Source organism: Doryrhamphus excisus, chromosome 21 (genome assembly GCF_030265055.1).
Source record: "Doryrhamphus excisus isolate RoL2022-K1 chromosome 21, RoL_Dexc_1.0, whole genome shotgun sequence".
NCBI lineage: Eukaryota > Metazoa > Chordata > Actinopteri > Syngnathiformes > Syngnathidae > Doryrhamphus > Doryrhamphus excisus.
The window spans coordinates 12,227,850-12,247,806 of record NC_080486.1 but is presented as its reverse complement, the minus strand read 5'-3'; the positions used below and the strand labels follow the sequence as shown (position 1 = coordinate 12,247,806).

The 19,957-nt window shown below is 44.3% G+C and overlaps 1 long non-coding RNA gene across 3 annotated transcripts in view; it reads left to right on the top strand.

The window, feature by feature from the left end:
• The first annotated feature begins 1,286 nt into the window (after nt 1-1,286).
• Nucleotides 1,287-19,957, top strand: part of LOC131109040 (uncharacterized) — a 271,033-nt gene continuing 252,362 nt past the window's right edge. For all 3 annotated transcript variants that reach the window (XR_009120623.1, XR_009120622.1, XR_009120624.1), the window contains exons 1-6: nt 1,287-1,455; nt 1,759-1,831; nt 2,368-2,447; nt 6,189-6,254; nt 16,622-16,674; nt 16,785-16,830. This is a non-coding gene — a long non-coding RNA (uncharacterized LOC131109040). The remainder of the gene's footprint in view (nt 1,456-1,758; nt 1,832-2,367; nt 2,448-6,188; nt 6,255-16,621; nt 16,675-16,784; nt 16,831-19,957) is intronic.

The following is a 19,957-nucleotide window of genomic DNA, read 5'->3' as shown; positions in this document are numbered from 1 at the left end:
AAATGATCTAGATAAGAGGTGGCCGCCATCTTGTTTTGACTCTCCTCCATCAGCATCCTCCTCCTCCTCTTCCGTCAACTCTCAGGGATGATAGCGAGGAAAAGTCCCCCGTGATGAACGTGTTGTCGCGGCGATGAGGCCGCGCTCCAGCGTGTCATAAATCTCGCCCGGGGAGAGCGGCGTGAGATGGGTGGGGTAAATTGTACTATGATAAATATTGAGAGGCGCGATGAGCAATAGTTTTGTCACAATGCGGCGTGAAATGTGGCTTTGTGATTGGGCGGAGGCACAGAGGAGTAATTCAGGCGCTTACAGGCGAGGACGCTTGTGATGAAGCGGCAGCCTCGAGGACGGGCGAGGGGACGTGTCGTTGGGAGAGAACATGCAAGCTAATGCAAGCTAATGGCTTTGCTTTCTCTGCAACCACAAGGGTCTTGTCTGCTCACGTATGGCAGGAAGTGCCAAATGAAGACACTCTTATATCTAAAGCTAAAAAAGCACTTGACATTTTACAATTTAGATCCATATTTTGTAGCTTGAGATTCTTACACTCATTAGTAGTATAGCTATTTTATGTCCCATGCCCCATAAATGCACCAGGCTTCCCATTTCACATAGTCAATTGTCATCTAAGTGCAACATAATGCAACTCTGTTAAGTAAAGGTACATTTCCTGTCTTATTTCTTGCAATGTTAGGATTTAAAACTACTGTACTGTTTGGCTTGCAATGCATTTTACCAATTGTCATTAGCACTGAAACTGAATATATAATACGCCTAAGCACTCTTATCTCCCATTCCCATAAACGCACCAGGCTTGCTAGCGTAAGCATTTATCCACCCAACCACTTATGCTACGGTAGGTTCTACCCAATCGTCTTCAAATGACCTACTAATGTTAAAACGAGATACAACTGTAGTATTTTTTTATTATTTAAAATAACATTCATCGATTGACAACAAATTGCCTTTTTTATAGTTTGTAGCACGTCTGTCAAGGCAAAGCATATAGCAATAGATGTCGAAACAGATGCCTGACCCAAAAAACGCGAAACATAACTGTAAATATAACTATTCGTTTTAATATTAATGTCAATTTTGAGCCTGTTTATGTTGTATACAACAAATGGAGACACGCTCCTGATTTACCGTCTTAATTATTTGATAGCTATACATATTTTTAGTCAGGCAGTGTACAAGGTGTCATGCGCTGTGAGAGGACCTGTTGTGTGACAGTTCCGGTTTTGGTGCTCTTATTTTGTCGGTACTTCCTGCTTTGCGTTCGCCACGCTCTCGCACCTGCTGCTGATTGCAATTACACTCCTATTTAATTCAGGTGTGCACGTCGTCCTTCGTCGAAGCATTGTCAGCCATCGTGCTCTTTGTTCGAGGTCTGCCGCCGCGCCGCAGCATTTACTATCAAAATGTACTTGAACCTGCAGGTAAGGAAAGAAGGTAAGCAGTCTGGGGTTTGCGTTCCTCGGTAAGTATTTAAGTAGTCCGGGCAGGCGTTCGCATCGCCACCGGGACCAGAGCCAGCTGTAATAAGGCCCAGAATCAGAGCTTGTTATCTGACCACTTAATGATTTTGCCAGTGATTATCAAGTGTCTTGAGGGTCACAGGGTTCCACTTTTAATTCAAGGTCTAATTGGCCCAGGTGCTCACTTGGCAGTGGGGAAGGAAAAAAAATCCTTTGTAGCTCCCTGGAGTCCTCAAGCTTTTTTTGTTTTAAATCTCCAATTTTGACTTTCTTTCAGGCTTTGGTCGTCACACTTCTCTTCACCGGGTTGACTTCATCCTGCGGCGGGGTCACGTCCAGTCATTGTTAATGTGAGTACAATTACTTTGATGACATTTTACTCAAGCGCCTGTCTAAAAATCCACTGGAGCAAGAAGAGTGGCAGTTATAATACTAGTTTTGAAGGAAAAAATACCATCAAATGAGTGTTTAATTCACATATTTAACTTGGTAATGGATGTGGAGTCACTTTAAGTCATTGTGCATGCTGTGGGATCACTGGAGGGACAAAATGGTGGCCATTAGCATAGCAAGCTACAAGTTAAGCTAACTAAGCTAACTAACTGAATCTGTAAATGCCAACCGCTCTGAGTCTTAGACCGGTGAATCTGCTTTCATCACAATAAAGGGACACCATTAAGTTCAACCTTTTGACCAGTCATCTATAGCACTCAAAATCAATGAGGTTCTCGGTGCCCAAGACCTGTACCCATTTGACCTTTGAGCTCGGGTCCCTTGGCCATCTCCAGTCAATCATTGAAAATCAATAGGTCTTTTTATAGTAGGTTAGAACCATTCACATTTACTGGTCGTTTGTCATTTCACTGAAGATTTGTCTGTCTTACAGCTTCTAAAGACCATGGAGTCAAACACTTGGTTCGGCCTTGTATTGATCTTCACCACTATCTACAGTCTACATGCAAGCAGGTGAGTTTCAGTGTGGGGTGGGGGTGAAGAATCTTTTCAGATCTGCCATGGAAGTCATGCATGTGGAAGGAAGCTCCTGATTGCTGCACACTGCAGGTGCCCTGTCTGGTGGGTTGGTGTTTTAGGGTCTTGTCATGTTTAGTATACAGGTACTGTTAAAAGGTAATGGAAGCTCAGGTTGCTTTGATAGCAGCCTTCAGGTCATCTACATTGTTGGGTCTGGTGTGTTATCTTGACAATACTCAGTTTTTCTGTGGGTTCAGATCAGGTGAGTTTGCTGGCCAATCAAGCACAGGAACGCCATGGTCATTGAACCAGCTTTTGGTCCCTTTGGCCGTGTGGGAAGATGCAAAGTCCTGCTGGGAAATGAAATCTGCATCTTCATAAAGCTTGTTAGAAGGAAGCGTGAAGTGTTATAAGATTTTCTGGTAGATGACTGTTTACTATGCACTTCAGAAAACATGGTGGACCAACACCAGCAGATCACATGGCTCCCCAAATCAGACAATTGAAACGTCACACTGGACTTAGTGAGACTTTGGTGATGATTTGGGGAGCCATGTGATCTGCTGGTGTTGGTCCACCATGTTTTCTGAAGTGCATAGTCAACGGTCATCTACCAGGAAATCTTGGAACACTTCACGCTTCCTTCTGACAAGCTTTATGGAGATGCAGATTTAATTTCCCAGCAGGACTTTGCATCTTCTCACACGGCCAAAGGTACCAAAAGCTGGTTCAATGACCATGGTCATTTCCTGTGCTGATTGGCCAGTAAACGCCACCTGAGTATTAAGATGACACCAGACCCAACAATGTAGATGACCTGCAGGCTATCAAAGCAACCTGAGCATTGCCACACGCTGATGGCTTCCATGCCTCGACTCATTGATGTAATTTATGCAAAAGGGAGGCCCAACAAAGTATTGAGTGCACGGAAATGAACATTTCATAATTGTTTAAAATATCATTTTTCCATTGATTCTTATGCCATCTAATTTTCACACTGCATTTTGGGTTTATTATCTAAGCATAATCAAAATGTCAAGTTTGAATGCTTAACTGTAATAAATCCCTATAATATATGGCTGTCAAATTCTGAAATGAGTGAAATTTCTTCATGATTCTTTTTTTTAGATGCAGTAGTCTAATTTGCATGAGAAAGTCCAACTGACAGCTATTGTATAGTGTAGCCTATAGCAACATTATGTAGCATATGTATAACGTTGAGTTAAAAATGGGTTGTCATTACTTCAAATTTGACGTTTTCTCCTTTTTTAAAGGGGGCAACGATGACGTTGCCTCCTACCAGGCTTTCAGCTCCAGTTGGCTCATTAGCAGGGACGCCACCGAAAGGTTGAAAATATTCCCCAAACTCTTAACGTAAACTTTCTCACACTGTACTGTTTATGCCTCTCCCCGGAGCCTCACTAACATTTTTGGCCATTACCAACTTTAGTAGCGTGAATAATGGTGGCGTTATTAATGCTTTGGGGACGCTAAATTGTCTTCTGGGAAATAAACCTTGGGCTTAGTCCTAATTGTTGCTGACTTTTGACTTAAAAAGCAATATTTACACCAAATGTAGGCTAGTATGGGCAGCTAATGGCTTCCAACATTTCAGTAAAGTAGCTATTGGCTGTCGCTTTGTCGTCTAATTTGCATATGATGCTATAGAAGAGACAAATGCCTTAATTACCTATGATTATTGATTGCTGATTAGGTTAATTAATATAAAGCACTTCTAATGGCGACCCAACCACCTGTTAGGACTGCAACAAGTGTACCACTTCCACAGGACATTGGAGCAGACAAATATGCAGCCTGAAACATCACCGCCCCTCGAGCCAAATCTCCAGAGTACGCCATCTCGTGCCTTAGCCGTCGAGCAATCACCCGGCGAGACGCGCTCAATTTGACCCAACAAAGGCGTCTTATTACCCTCCCGTAATTGGAAACACCTCGCAAGGACGTGGCGCCACATCATGATTCCATTTACAATATTTACAACTCAATAAACATTTCGTTTCATCCGGCGTCCTTCATGCCTGCGAGTGGCAGATAAGACAGAGGTTAAAGAGAGCACTAAACAGAAATTGGCACAAAGCAGATCATATATGGACGCCAGCGCCGGAGCGTTCCTTTGAGAAGGATGCAGCTTTACATGGGCATTAGCCGCAAATGATGATGTAGGGGCCAGGCTGGGAATCAAGCGTGGGATACAATCAGGCTTTGGAGAGTTTCGCTGGCGGAAATGAGATGTGCTTCAAGCATGTTGTGCTACAAGGAGGGACGCCACTCTGATATTTATATTAAAAAAATAAAAAATACTCTTTAGCAACGTGGTGGGGGGGTAGCTACACCTTGAAGGTCACATTCAAGCAATGCTAAGATGCAATACATGGATATAAATATGCTATTTGAAAGAATTTTTTTTTACCTGTCGAGTGACGTCAGTAAGCTAGTTATGGTAGCTGCAAGTAAACATTAGGGCCGTAATTGTTAATACTGAACGCAAACATCAAAGGGCTAGCAATTCTATTTTTGAACCTGATGTAGAACGCTGCGCTGCAAAATAAAATTAAGATGGCAACAGTTGCTCGGGCAGAAAAATAAACAAATGGGCAATAATATAATAGGCAAAATTTTTATACTGCTTGTCATTAGGTCGTGGGTATGCTGGAGCCTATCCCAGCTGACTTGGGGCGTGAGGCAGGGTACACACTGGACTGGTCACCAGCCAGGTAATTTATTGGTATTACTATATTCAATGCAAACTAGCATTAGTTTTCAAATTGTGTTCAGGAATGTAGTATTTGTCAAAGAAAGCATCTGCAGTAGTAAAATCGGGCTTAATCCTGTGTCTACGCCCAAAATCCCAGCATGCTTTGCAGGGGTGCTTACAGACCTGCTGTTTGCTTTGATGGCAGCAGAGAAGGAAAAAACACGAGTGGAGTTCACTCGGCGAGCATCTGCTAGGCCATACGAGAGGAGATAAATCTGCAACAGGCGTGATGCATCTTCATTAAAGTCAGCACTCAACACCTCTCTGAGAAAACTGCCAAACTGTCCAGATGCCACATTTAAGCTTTGTGAAGTTGTTTTTTTTTGGGGGGGGGGGGGTGAATTAAAAAAAAAGGGAGCGTTTGGTTGGACATGGACGAGCGACTCCATGTGGGAGTGCCGCATAAATGTAGACATCAATCTTGCTTAAACAATTACACAGCGAGATGGTCATTTGCATAGAGCGCCATGGCAGCGACTGGAGGGGAGAGGAGAGGAGAGGCTCGCTAGCGTGCAGCTGTTTGCACGATTAGCTCACAAAATCACCATGTCAGGATGCATTAGGAATAGACTTCTGTTTTGCAGCAGGAGATGCACGTCCAAAATACGTGGAACTTTGGCGACGGTGACAAAATGGAGTACCCAAAAACCCAACCGCAGATCTTAACCACTTCAACTGGAGGCCTGCCATCTTGGATCAGTCGCTGTTTTGGTGTTTTTATTTTATGTTTCAGGACCTATGCTAATTACATGCAGTTTTAGCTTCCGTTTGGATGTTTTCCTCATGTGCCAAATGCTATGTATTGCTTTGACTGCTGTTTGGTGTATTGGTTAGCAGGGTAGCACAAAAACTACACACACGATTGTCTGTCTCTTATTGAGCAGTTTCAAAATGACAAGATTATTTAATCTTGCTGGAGGTCCGTGCTCCTCTAAAGTGATCTTTCCTGTTTCCTGTAGTGACCTCAACCTTCCTGTCTGCCAGCCACCGGGTGTGGAAGGATGAAAGACCTCCAAGATCACCAGGTGAGGACCTCTGCTAATAACACCACGGGCGCGTCTTCGCAGGCTGCCCTGTGTACATTTCAACATATCAATAATGCATGACGGCAAGCGTTTGACAAATCGATAATCTTTACCACAAACATCACAAGCCTGCGGGGAGACGGGAGTGCACACAACCGACTTGGGACAAGGTCGCACGCTCCCTTAAACGCTCTTAAAATCTGTCAAATAGATATTTAATTAAAAATAAAAGTCTGACTTGTGAAACAAAGGAGTGGGGGGTGTAACGTGTCGCCACTATAAGAAGCAGTCTGTTTAATGAGTGACGAGGGCTGATTTATCGCCACCGCAGGGCCGCCTGGAACAAATCTCTTCATAACGCCGCCCCGATAATATTTTCCATTATGATGGTTTGTTCCACATGCATAACAAATGATCGGTGTTGGGCTTTACATGATAGAAACATGCATTTTGATTACGTTCTACACCATTCTTCCAAGTACTACTCAAACATGCATCTTCTGTGTGCCTTTTCTCCATGTTGCCACGGCAACTTCTCGATCAATATTCAATTTAAAAGCGGCGCCACAAGGAGTGCTACAATTGTCGTCGTTTTTATTGCCGAAATAAATGTTTTGTTCAGATAGCTTAGCATATATTGACCTACATTGGACCGTTTTAATGTATCAAAATGGCTGCCGCATCATTTTTTTTTTTATATATGCGGTACATAATGGAAAATATTTGGACACCTCTTAAACAAATGCTCAGTACGAATGACGATAAAGGCTTAAGACATCAAAGAGACATTCACTGTAACAGGAAGTTGTTGGTGCCGCGTCTCTGGTGAGCTTAATCCGTTGGCGCTCCACGACATCAGCGGGCGGGAGACGTGGGGAGAAACACAAGTGGCCATCCAGAAACACAAGTCGAGTGGCTATCGCTGGTGTTTGCGTTTGACTCCTAGCATTCATTCTGGAGATCCTGGAATCTCTCTCTCTCTACTCCGCCCGACTAGAACCCAAACACCCCCCCAGTGTTTACTGTTGTTCCCGAATCCTGTATTGGAAGATGATCCCTGCTTTATTCAAATGATGAAAAAGCCCTAAGGCTCTCACTGAATCACGTACATGAATAATTTATTGACCTCATGACTCGCATATTAATAATACAAAGAGAAATCTCTGTTACTCTTGTTGAACGTTTGACAGCCGCCACTCATCCTATCATTAGGTCATTGAAACCGTTTTCATCACGCTATTTGTTCTTTTGTATCGAGTGTATATGGTACCCTTGCTAATATTGATATGACCGTCTTCATCATACTTGTAGACGCTTATGCCATCCTTGGCCCTCCTTTTATGCCAGAGTGACGTCTCACCTTAATATTTATGAGCACCAAATGTGACATCGTTTTCCATGCTTAAAAAAAAGCTTATTTTTTTCTTTTTCAAATAGTCCAGCATTACATTGAGAAAAAAAAAAAAAAAAAAAAAAAAAAAAAAATATATATATATATATATATATATATATATATATATATATATATTTATTAATATTATAATATAATAAGAATTGACATTGAACACTGAAAGCGTAAAGAACTTATTTGAGGGCTGAGACGTTTCTTGGCCTACCAATGTGGAAATTCCCCGTCGTGTGCTTTTTAATTCCCGGAATCAGCGGCAGCACCTGTGTTTTATACAGCCGCCGTGATAAAAGCGGCGGATGTGCTGACGCCCCGTTTGCTAGCTTGTGACTGTTTATGCTTTTGAATAAACAAGGCGGCCCTTAAAAGGCGCCTTATCGCGGCGTCCATACTGTCCTCGCTCAATGAGGTGGAGAGTTTACAACTCCATGAAGCCGGGAGACTTTGGGGCAGATGACTCAAGCAGCCACAGGACGTTAGCTGATATCGCCGGCCGCTAGCGAGGCCTGGTATTTGGAGCGCCTTTATCTCTCGGGACGCTTGGGAATGCACCGTGCACATATATTCACACACTGCGCCTTAGCCTGCGGGGTGGAATTAAAGGCTGACGGATGTGTGCAGACGCTACAACTGATCATTCCCGTCACATCCCTCTTGGCTGCGGCTCTCCCAATGGGTGACGGGGGCACCGGGACCCGACTAAACGAACGATGAAAGCCAGCCAGATGGGAGGAGAACAAAACAGCTTTAGGAAAATGAGAAGGTAGGGAAAAAATACAATTGAATGTCAGGGAAAGTCAAAGGGAGCGCGCCATTTCATCCAAGAGTGAGCTCAATTCCACAGCAGGGACCCTCCAGTGATCAGGAAACTCCTCGGTTCCTTGACAGATGACGTGGTCCCATCTAAGGGGGAACAAACTAAAGCTATTCCCGATCGCTCGGTCTTCCTATAGTCCAAAAATAGGGAAAAATGCAGTTGTGGCATTCTCTATAGACATGCTAGCATCATAATCCATTAGACAAGGCTTTATGACTTATGGACAGTTAGTTGCTAAGTTTGGTTTGATGGCAGCCATGTTTTTCAACCAAATTGTACAGATGGGTGCGCATCCATCCCATAATGCTGTGTCCCAAATTTGGTGGTGATAGAAATAATAGCTGACCCCCTTTTAATGTCTATTCAGGACTAGAGTTGGCTTCCTGGTACTTGTTCCACATAATTGTGAATGTGAGTGGTTGTCTCTGCAGGTCAGGTCTTTTGATTGACAGGTGGTCAGTTCAGGGTGTATACATTGCCCCTCTCAGCTGGGGCAGACTGCGGCTTACCAGTAACCCTGAACAGGATAAGCGAAAATAAATGTAATGGATGGACGAATGTCTAAAGTAGAAGTCACGCGAGCCTTGTACACGCCGTGATTGATATGCAGATCAACTGGCGAGCGCCGCGTGACATCGTTTTCCCCGCCCCGGTGATGGATGAGTCCTCCTCCGCCAAGGTCACCCTCGTGATATTTGACCCTCGCTGCGAACACGCCGGAGGGCGAGAGATTAATGCGCCTTAATAAAGCGGTCACCGCCGTGCCGTTATGGAGTCTGACACCGGTATCCTAATAAAAGACGGAGGTTAACGTGTATTTGTGCTGCGCTTTGCTCCGCCGCTGCTCATCATGGCGCCTAGAAGTATTATATACTGTCCGTACATGGTGACCGTAGCCAAATCAAAGCCAAATTCTAGCCTTGATGCTGGACTTCCGGCAGTTTTGTAAGCCCATCTTTGTGACTGTAGCTTTAATGCTAATACGCCGCCATCTTTTAACAGCAACATCATACTTAAATTACTAGGATTTTTTTCTAAAATGTGTAGCAAAGCCTGCTGCTTCCATGAAGTGGTGCTTGAAGATGTGGGACCGCCTTTTCTAGCTCGGGACAGGTCACAGGGTGGTATACATCATCTTTTTCCTCATCAAACAGCCTCCAGATATTATATACTATAGTCATATAGCGTCTCCTTTAAATCAGCAGCATAAGAATCCCCTTGTGATTGACTCGGTCACCGCCGCCTCCTTAGCACACGCAGACTATTGGCCTTACGCAGCCGACACCCGGCACATCTCCACAAACTGGGAAATCAGGCAGGGATACACAAAGGTCAGCGTCTGACAGGACTAAGACATATTGCACCTCCAGAGTTCCTCTGAGGACCGAGCAACTTAGCGATTTCACCTCCTCCCGCCCGTCTGGCACATTCTGGGGCAAAGCGCCATTAGTATTCAAGGACAACAGTCATGCTTCACAAGTCGTTTCAATAGGCTGAGATCTCTTTGGCTTTCAGCCGCTGTTAATGAAAATTGCCCCGCGGCGATAGCATATTTTTCCCATGTAGCGTTTTCAACATTGTTTGCTACATTGATTGCCCCTATACCGCGCTTTAACGATCAATATTTGTGTGCATGTGGAAAAGGAAGCAGACATTCCAGCAAATGCTTTATATACAGTATATATAGTTCACAAATATGTTTGTTTAATATTGTCGCTGTCTTCCTCCTGTTTTCCTGAGCATTACCATTCCATGCCAACCAATCACCATCTTGTGATGTTTAGCTCCACCCCACTAGGCATCTTCCAAACCACTTGACGTGTTAGCAACACCAACATAGGTACAGTATGTGATGCTAAAGTGCTAACATTAAAGTTCATTTTTAATACTGTCATACTGTCATTAAGTCACTTGCAGTACTACTTGTACTTACAGGTACGGATAGCTGCGTTTTTAGCCAAGTCTCACTGTCATTAACACATTTTTTTTTTCTTCAACGGAACCCCCCCCGAGGCCACCGGTTTAGTTGCACGCATCATTCGGCTGTAAATAATGTTTTTTGTTTCACGCGACCGTTGCTACAAGAGCCCCGGACCCGCTGTGCAAACACCTCCCGCTCTGCAGCACGTCCACATGATTAATAACGAGAGCGAGTAGCTCCGGTGCGCGTACACGTCCCAATAATTCACTCGCTGAGGAGTGCAGCTGTTTGCACACTGCCTGGAGAGTCGGGGTGTGCGGCAGGAAGCCTTGGCAGCAGGAGGGGGGAGGGGCTTAAACCGGGAGATGAGCAAGCGATTCGAGGGGAAAAGAAAAATTGCAATAAACGTGTCGGGGTGCTGCTTTTTCTACGCCACGTTAGATTAGAGCGGCGTTAAAAATAGTGCGGGATCGGTCTGTGCGCTCACGGAACAAGGGTTTTTACACCAGGTGTGTCTTAAGTGATAATAAACTCCGCCCTGTGGGTTTCACGGCCGCCATCACAATGTTTTTTTTTGTTTTTTTTTTTTTGTAGATGGCAGCAGACTTCTAATAGGAGTATCAAGAATAGGATTTACAGCACAACACTGCGGGATTTACGAGGTGCTTGTTTGGCAAACACGCGATCATCAAAACACTTTTGTTGTCGCTTTTGTGCCCCGGGGTTCTAACACGGGATAAGACATAATGAGCATTGATAGTAGCTCAGGCGCAAAATGACACACATACACAATGACACCTCCGTGTTTTCAGGCTGCCAAATGTGATAATTACACAGCCGTATTAACGGATCTTATCGTTCTATAAATAAGTTCAAACTACGATCTTTAGCACACAATTTTGGAAGCCGAGTTTGAGCTGTTGACGTTTTGTTCCTAATGCCGCACTTGCTGTGGGGTGGAACATGCATTTAGTTTGTTGCGTTAATGCTAATGCGCTACTTCATCATATTTTGGCGCTGCTTTGCACATATACAGTCATCACTTGCTTTTTCTTTTTTTCCCACATCTGACGCTAGCTTCATTTTAAGATGTGTAGCAAAGCCTGGTTTGTTGTGCATTTTTAATGCCAATTTGGCGAGAATAGAGCACATGTTTTGTATTTAATTAGATCAACTCCTCTGCTCCTCGTTCCAATTCTATACCGTCATTGTTTGTATTCCTGTATCTCTGTTCTCTGTGGGATGTTCCGTGTTCCACATGTAGTCAAATGTTGTGTGGGCATAGAAAAATCAACATTCATTCAGTTCTTTTTTTTTTTTTTTTTTCATGTTTTAAGAAGTGCAGCGCCGGAGCACAAAGCCTGCGTATTAACGAGGCCCACCCACACACATGCACAGGAACAAATGACAAAATAGGCATCAGATGGGTTTCCCCGCATTGAAGTCAAGTGCCGCCGCGACGTGATCTCATTGCTCTCGTTGGAGCGCTTTTGTTTGAGAGCGCGTGGAGGAGGCGGGAGCTTTTCATTTGCTTTACCAGCTCGTGCACACTCATTAAGTCGGGCGAGCCCACATAAGCGCAAGAAATGACCGCCTGATCCGACAAGATGTGAAGAATTAGTTGTTTGAACGTGTTGACCGGGACTTCAGATCTGGACTCAAACTGAGCGTTTACACTTTTGTAGCTTTCTGGAGCTGAACCTAATCTAATCCAGATTCAACAGTCACCTTTTATATATATTTTTATAGGCGTTAATTACTCTGTTTTTGTTTACACACAACTTGGAGGATGAGGCGACATAATGAACATGAAGCAAAACGCCATAATTATCATTGATGGGCTCGGGGGGGGGGGGGGGGGACGGGAGCGAGTGAGTCACAGCGGGTGGGGGAGTGTCTCTGATGAGTGACGAGCATCTCGATAGACAACATCGTTAATGTGCCGTTGTGGCATCTGCAGAGACCATGAATAATACGTCTAATGATGTTTGTACTGCGCGACGACACACATGGAGCGGCGGGCGGCCATTTAGCATGAAACCGCCATTCCAGACACGCACGTACAGATACTCATCCACTCATACATTTCCATTTAGACTAATTGAGGCAAATTGATTGTTTTTCCTGCAGAATCACGTGTGATGAACTCTGCTCACGCTTTATATAGTCGGGGAGCAAGAAGCGTGAAAATGATGGGGTTCTCATTTTCAGGGTGATTTTCGGAAGGATGTGACCTTTTTAATATGTCCCCCACCCCCTTCCCCTCGACTCTCCTCTCCCAATCGTCCGCCCGCTGCTTGATGACTCGGCAGCTTTTTGAAAGGCGTGACTGACAGGTGGGCACAGAGTGGCATTTTCAAGCTCGTCATTTCAAAATGACAATGAGCCCCCAGATAAGCCAAATGCATTCTGCCGTTGACTAATACAATATTGTAGCGCTTGAGCTAGTTTCAGGTCGACTCTTATCGCTCTTAGTTGATTATTTACTTCCTCGCATGCAGGAAAGACTCATTTCCATAGCGCTTTGTAGCTATTCATGCTAATCGTTACATATTATAGTGAAATGTTATTGTTATAAATGTAATCAGAACAGGTCAGGTGATGGACACAAATTTGGAAAACATCACTTTGTAGCGTTTACATCAGTATTTCATTTTTAAATCTCATGTAAATTAGATTAATAAAATCAAATTTCAATTTAAATGTGCTCTACAAATGTAGAATTTGAGTCTACTTTGATATATTAATTAAATAAGTTAATATAGTTTGGATGTCCGACATTTTATTGTACTTTTTGTATTTTAGAAATCCTGGCAAATATATTAACACTACTTCATTTCAATTTGTGGTGATATCATCCTACGCTAATTAGCTCTACCACCCCATCCTTTTGTATTTAAGCCCCCTACAAAAAGAATATGCTGCCGGCATAGATAATTGAGGCATTGATGAGCTCCGTGCTACCAAAGACAACATCCTAGTGACGATGCGCTCCCCAAATATTTTCCAAGGAAGCGTCCGCTCACTAACAAAGAGTGGCCAGAAAGCGATGAAGTCATTAAAATGAATAAACTGATGGAAAGGTCAAGGTAATTAACCTGGTAGATGTGCTTACCACGCTGCGGTGGCGCCGCGCGTCACAATGGCTGCCGGCTGTAATTGGTCACGGTGAGGGGGCGGCTGTTTGTTGTAGCGGCCGGGAAAAGGCCAACACAGTCTCCTTGTAAACACCGAATTACATGCTAATTAATTAACTGTGCAAATTTCAATTACACCAGTGGAGAATGATGCAAAAACCTTCTGCAGCAAGAACTGCAGTGTGTTCCACTCGTGTGGATGCGTTCAGTGGAGAGGTTTTGGGAATGACACGTTATGGCTGACAACCATTGATGGCCTGGTGTTTGCTTTCTAGTGCCTTAGCTCAATGTAAAGCTCAATTACCGGTCTTTTTACAGTTACGGAGGGGGCGGAGTCTAAATTCAAACAGTGGAGCTCTGACACCCACATTGAGGTTTTATTGAATCATTTGTATGGCATTGTCAGGGCCAGATGTTGTCAATCCATTATTATGGACACTGGTATGCATTCATTCATTCCAGAATATGGACTGATGGAAGATGGACCTTACTGTAGCTGTTGGGGCGTCGTCTCTTGCTAAACACGACGGGAAATCAGTTCCCTTTCCAGCAAGGCCCTGACTCCAAAAATGGACAACCACTTCATTATGCTAAGACACTGACTTTGAAACAAAAGCTCAAACCAGTAGGACACTGGCATAGGACCAGTAGAACCAATGAGTATACCGTCGATGAGGCGTTCAGACTGAACCAGTAGAACTAACAGAACCAATGTGATGCTAATCTAGAACTAGTGCGATATGGACATGGAACCACTAGACAACCTAGAACACGTGACAAATGGACTGAACCAGTAGAACTAATAGAACCTATGTCAGGCCAATCTAGAACGAGTGCGATACAGACATAGAACCACGAGACAACCTGTGAGATGCCGACCTAGAACTAGTGCGATATGGACGTAGAACCACTAGACAACCTAGAACAGGTGACAAATGGACTGACAGAACCTATGTCATGCCAGTCTACAACTAGTGCGATATGGACATAGAACCACTGGACGACTTGTGAGATGCCGACCTAGAACTGGTGCGATACAGACATAGAACCATTAGACAACCTATGTGATGCCAATCTAGAACTGGTGCGATACGGACATAGAACCACTAGACAACCTAGAACAGGTGACAAATGGACTGAACCAGTAGAACTAATAGAACCTATGTGATGCCAATCTAGAACTTGTGCGCTACGCACATAGAACCACTAGACAGCCTGTGAGATGCCGACCTAGAACTAGTGCGATATGGACATAGAACCACTAGACAACCTATGAGATGCCAATCTAGAACTAGTGCGATACAGACATAGAACCATGAGACAACCTATGAGATGCCAATCTAGAACTAGCGCGATACGGACATAGAACCACTAGAAAACCTAGAACAGGTGACAAATGGACTGAACCAGTAGAACTAACAGAACCTATGAGATGCCAATCTAGAGCCAGGGAGACACGGACATAGAACCAGTAGAACTGACAGCTAACCAGTGAGACCCGAAGATAGAACCAGTAGAATTGACAGACAACCCCTGAGTTGCCGATCTGGAAGCGGCGACACAGACGTAGAACCCTCCGAATTTTGTCCACTTCCTGTGGGAGTCGTATCTCTTGTGTAATGTGAGCACATGTCAAGTGTGTGCACGGAGGGATGTAAAGTAAGAAAAAGCGATTTGGAGTGTTCTTGTCGGAGCGTAATCTCCCAAAGTGTGCTGTCAGAGTGGAGGAGAAGATTAGCGAGGTGTTGATATTCATCTCCACTCCTCCATCATCTAATGGCTATCTCGGCCAAGGCTCTCATCCGCATGCTAACGGGCCAAAGGCGGGCCGTCGCTCTTTCATGCGTTGAAGTGCGCTCCGTGAGACGCCCGTCTGCCGGGCCTTTCATAATGCATCAAATGCATGCACGTGCATGTTTGACTTTACATATGGCGCTGCCCGAGCCGGCGACGCATGTAAAATGCATGACTTCTTCACGCGTGTGTGCGCTTTCGACAAGGCCGTCAATCAGCGACCTGCTTTGACAGACGTCGTTATTATTCCCCAATCGCTGCATGAAACTGACCGCCTCCTGGTGCTAAATAATGCTAAAGTGCTAACAAGAGCGCTAAGCTAGACTACGATGCGCTTCCGCTCATCCGTAGTTATCCGCTTCCTCCAGTGCCGCTCGCACGTCTGCTGTCAAAGTTCAAAGCGTGCAAACACTTTGGCGAGTCTCTTTGAAGAAATGTAAATGTTACACGGTGCCCTGATTGAAACGCAATCAGACGGAATGCGCACAACAAAGACGACGGCAATAAAAACGTCTCTAAGCTATCATCACGCCGAGAAAAACCTGCTTTTGTCTCTTTTTTTTTTTTTTCATCACTGACAACTTCCAGAAGTTTAAATTAGCATCCGTGTGTCTAATTGAACGGGAAGTCTTATCAAGGCCGCAGTGGCGACATCTCGCCATCAATGTCGCCGCACAGCTGATCGCTTGCGGACTTTCTTTATGCGCTTCATTAAAAATGTCTGCCATCAAAGACTGTTTGAGTCGCCGTGGGCAATCGTGTCCGATTTCATATTCGATGCAGGAAGTAGACATAAACTTGTGTCAAACCCTCGGAGATGACCCGATGGAATCAGACTGCTGCTGAGCGTATGTCGGCAATAGTTGGTGGTATGGGGGGCGGAGGCAAGAACCAGTTTGGACCAGTTGTCTTAACCACTTTCTACTGAGAGTCTGTTCCAGGGTCAAGCTGCCGTCTCACATCATGAAACCAATTTAAACCTATAACTTTACATTGTGATGTCATGTGACTGCTAGCATGTAACCTCCAACCTGGAGTAACATTTGCAATTAAATGCTTGATTGCTAACATTTGCTAACACGTGTTGAGAAGATCAGTAGCAGCATCTTAAGCAGCTAAACAAGTATTATGGTCTATCCAAGAAGGAAATGATGATGATAAAAGTGAGCGTGTTTATTAATATTCATAACTGGAGCCACATGTTTGTGTGTGTGGAGTGGGCTGGGTTTCTGGCACCGTGATTGGCGCTTCTGCTTTTGGATTAATTTTGTTTTTGTGATTTTCTTTCAGGCAATACTCCTGGAGTTGGGCGACGTATGGAGCACAGGAGCCTCATGGAATAGGTATGTCGTGATTTTTAACCACCGTACCGTGAAATATTGTCAGGTGTGCCGTGAGGAATTATCAAATATCTTTTTTTTTTTTTTTTTAATCTTTCTTCTTTTCCTGCCAGGATATCGGCTTTGTGTTCATCTAAACAAGCCCAAGGTTCACACTGAGTGAGTATTTATTCATTTTCTACCACTTATCCTCACGAGGGTCGTAGGGGTGCTGGAGCCTATCCCAGCTTTGCGTATATAGACAAACAACCATTCACACTCTCATTCATACCTATGGACAAATTGGAGTCGCTAATTAACCTAGCATGTTTTTGGAATGGGGGAGGAAACCGGAGTACCCGGAGAAAACTCAAGAGAAATTGAGAAATGATATTATAATTAAATCTACTGTACAATGTCATTTTTGGTTAGTGATATGCCATAATATTTTTCCCCAATGTTAAAAAAAAAAAAAAAAAAAGTGCCACGGTTCAAAAAAGGTTGAAAAACACTGGTCTAGTAGCTGACACAAGGCGCTGGTAATGACTTGAGAAGAAATGGTGTACAAGGTAAGTACTACTCCATTGATGTGGTAATAGAAGACCAATGGCCTTGCTGGTGGAGACAGTAAGAGCATACAGTACCAGGATCAAACAGCCTTAAATACACCATGTGAGTATTTCCATGATTTTCAACAGCGATAGCATCTCCGTCAGGACTTTGAAGATGGATGTGTGAAAGCAGCTCTAATCTGGGCTCATTTCAGCCAAGCGTGCTTTGGAGCGAGTAGGGATGGAGGGAGGGTGGAGGGGTGGATATATAGAGAATTTCCAAGCACATTGATCCCAACTTGAATAAAATGTGTTCCTTTCCCCAGCCTTCAAATGATTTCAGTGTCACATGATCGCTGTCCACATATGCTAACACATTTGCATATTTCTCTTATGTAGATCTTAGCATGGCAACTCCCATCTATCTCTGAACCAATCGGCATGACGCTAAGTACGAAGATGAAGTCTTTGACGGCTTCTTCTCCTGTCAGATCGTAGCAGAGAGCTGCTAAAACATGGCGCCAAGGGTGGTCTCCTGCGGTCTCGCCCGCATCGTTTTGTGCTGATCAGTCGTAATGTGTGCTATAAGCTTAATTGGCCGCTCTCGAGCTTTGGAAAAATCATTAAGCGTATGAGATTATGGCTAATTTCATTGAAAGGACCGCTATAAAAAGCTTGGCTCAGCAAAATGGCGCAGGACGGACGCACGCACGCACGCAGGAGCATCCGTGATTTATAGATGTGGATGGCGAGGCCACGCTTTTGGATAAACTCGGGCTCGGGAGTCAATTCCTCATTGGTGCCGCATAAAATTAGCATGGGAAGCAACTGACGGGGTGTCTGATGAAGTGGTGTCTCGGCAGCCATCTTGTTGTGACAGCCACCATTTTTCATAATTCCGCCATTTGATTACGGCGGGGCAGTGATGGATGAAGCCCCGCTGACGGCTGACTTAACGCTTCACGCCGACTCCAGGTGGGCTTTAAAGTCCTCGCCGCTTTAACTTCATGAGACGTTTGTGGTCATAGTATTTTAGGTTCAAAGTCAGAACTAAATCTGACACTAAGAAACGGTAGAAATGCTCACTCTTGCGTGGCCATTTTGAGTCATTTCTGTGTGAAGGAGTCCTCTGCTACGTTTCTGATTGGTGTCATGATGACGATAAAATCAGCCCACGTGAATGGTTCATGTGCAGTGGCTTATGGGACATGGCAATCCAGTCCTGACATTGCAGGTACGCTTTCACACAGGTACTGTCCCGCCTCTGTTACATTTACTGCGATTCTTCTCTTATGTGGTAATCCCCAAGTACACGTATGATTGGTTCTCTTGCTGCGATAACGTCAGCCCTCCTTTACCTTTATGTGTAAAGGTTCATGGGAGATGTAGGTTTGTATTTACAGCCATGCTACTGAACTCTGTGTGTGTGTGACTTGTCATGATGTTTTGTTGGAATAAAACATGTGGGAATGCGACATAGCGTATGATAACCTACATAGCTCCAGTGTGTCGTCTCCGCGAGGCAACATCAGCGTCAACAGAGCTTCCTTGCCCTGCTCTGTCTTATCAATTTACCCTTTCGCTAGTTGTGCTTTATCACAAGTAATTATCTTTCATCTCAGGGGCCTCCACTGTTTTTTTTATTTTTTTTTAATATGACCCGCTATCTGCTTTTGACTGGCACACAGGATTCACGTCATTTATCGGCCCGCTAACACGCAACCCAATATGCCTTCTATCTCCGTGTCACTATGCGCTCGTGATGCCGGGGTCTGGCGTTATCGCGGCCGCCGGCCACTCCAAAAGGTCCACGGGAGTCACAGGGGACGCTTTCAGCCTTTTTAATGCCGACAAGCTTGACACATAGATGCGGTGGAAACTGAGACCCCCTGGATAAACTGTCTCCTGGGTGGGGGGGGGAGTAGAAGAAATCTGTACAACAATGGCTACAATCTCCATAGACGTACTTTCCATTGAACTCCTGCTATGGTCGACATGTGGTCTGGTCGGTGAATGAATGAATTAAGACCGCTCCCACCTTTTGAGACCTTTTGAAGTTTTTCAGATCATTACATGTAAAAAGAGGAAAAAGGCTTCGCTACATGTCTTAAAACAATGCCTTTAACACAGTCAACTGCTTTAAGTGTAGGGGCTGTAAATTAGATTTTATTTTTCTTCAGCGACTAGGCTAACTTAGTACAATGTTGGTGTTGGAATGTTAGCACTTTAGCTCACATAGCTATGCTAGTGTTGTATGTGTGTGTGTGATATATGGCATCCATTACAGCAAAAACTGGCTCAGTTAGCCTTTAGTATAATTTCATACATCATGTATTGCATCAACGAGGAAGTTATGAGAATATGCATGTATTTTGGCTTTAAAACAAGTGGAAAAACAGCCTCTTGTAAGAAACGCCCCAACCCTGAACTCCCCAATTTCAGGATGTAAACGTCTCCTCAGCATCTGCAATGTTTTGACGATGAGGCTCTTCTTGCTGACAATCTTCCTTCATGGCAATTTCCATTTGTTGATGATTATTTTCCCTGTGAGGACGAGCTCCTAATTGCAGCTTGCCATTTGCTGTCACTTTAATCACCATAATAAGCTCTGGTGTTAAATTAATGGCTTCTGAATGGCACAAACAGCCTAATTAGCGGCGTTCTCCATCACGACGATGACGGCGAAGTCGTCGTTTGACGAAATGTCACGCATGTCCTCTCGCTGGCCAGTCAAGCGCACGTTATTGGCTGTCTTT